Here is a 1,296-nt window from a genome sequence, read left to right on the forward strand (position 1 = left end):
TCCCAAGGTTCAGGTAATGGAATCTTAGATAAGAAACTGATGTAATGAGTGATGCCTTGTTTAAGTGAAGAAATGTGATGGTCCTAGTTCTTTTTCATTTAAAAAAATATCCTTGTGACATTTGGATAGCTGGCATGTGTGCACAATAGGAGCTAAGAATTGAAAGATGTCCCCAGGGACATTGTGCTCTTACTCCAGATTTGCATCGTTTGGGTAACAGCAAAATGAAAATCTCTACCATTAAAGCCTGCTGACTAATTTGGGATCATCAGCCATTCAACATGTGATCTGGCAACATTTTGTGATTAAATCATAGTCTCTAAAGCTCCTTCACAAAGAAGGAAGGCGACCAGGTGGGACTTTGGAGTAAACTGGCATTTGCGGGGAGTATTCGGTCCATCCAAAAATCCAAGGGCGCTATGAAGCTCTCTCTTGGCCGTTTTTTTGGTTCCTCTGGCATTGGCCTAAGCATTCCAGGGAGATGGCTCAGTAATCTTAGAAATGAAATGAAATTTCCAATTCTTTTTCGTTGCGTTTCATTTAATAGAAAACGAGAGGGCAGCAAAACGAGAGAATCAATGAGGGGGGCGGGATGGGGAAAAGGCATCCTTTAAAGGCCAACCGTCTTAAAATTAAAGCGGTTTCCTTTTATACCCGCCTGGGTGTAACAAAAAGAAATAAAAATAACGGGAGAAGCAAGCCGGGACTTCAAAGACAACGTCAGATCTCTCTCTCCTCCTGCCGAAAAGAGCCCGGCTGGTCCTCCGCGCAGCATCTGTTGGGAGGCAGCTCGACCAATGCCGGATCGCGTCGCCCCATCTCGCTCCGTCTTCAAATGTAAGCCGAAGTTGGCCGGCCTTCACATTCGAAAGATGGTCGCCAGCCAATGGAAGACCATCCCTTTGCCGGGGGAGAGCGGGGATTGGCGCGCCGGCTCTGCTGATACACTCTGGAAAGCTCCTTGGTGTTTCCTGGGGCGGGGATGGAGAGGCGGAGGTGTCCCCGGCTGGCGTGGGGATTATAGGGAGAAGGAAAATCCTCCGCGGCAGCCTAGGGGGCACTCCGAGCTGGCGGCGGAGACGGGAAATCTCACACTCTTGGGAGGCAGGCAAGCGGGGGGGGGGGGGGGGAGAGACAAAGAGGGAGGAGGAGGGCAAAGCAAAGGCGCAGAATTACGTCGGGGGGGGAAGAGGGAGGGAGGGAGGCTAGAGCAGCCCTTTCTCTCTTCGGCCAGGCAAGCTCCCGTTCAGGATACGGAGAAAGACGGACGAGGCGGACAAAGAGAGCGAATTGCCC

The sequence above is a fragment of the Thamnophis elegans genome, chromosome 1, assembly GCF_009769535.1.
Source record: "Thamnophis elegans isolate rThaEle1 chromosome 1, rThaEle1.pri, whole genome shotgun sequence".
NCBI lineage: Eukaryota > Metazoa > Chordata > Lepidosauria > Squamata > Colubridae > Thamnophis > Thamnophis elegans.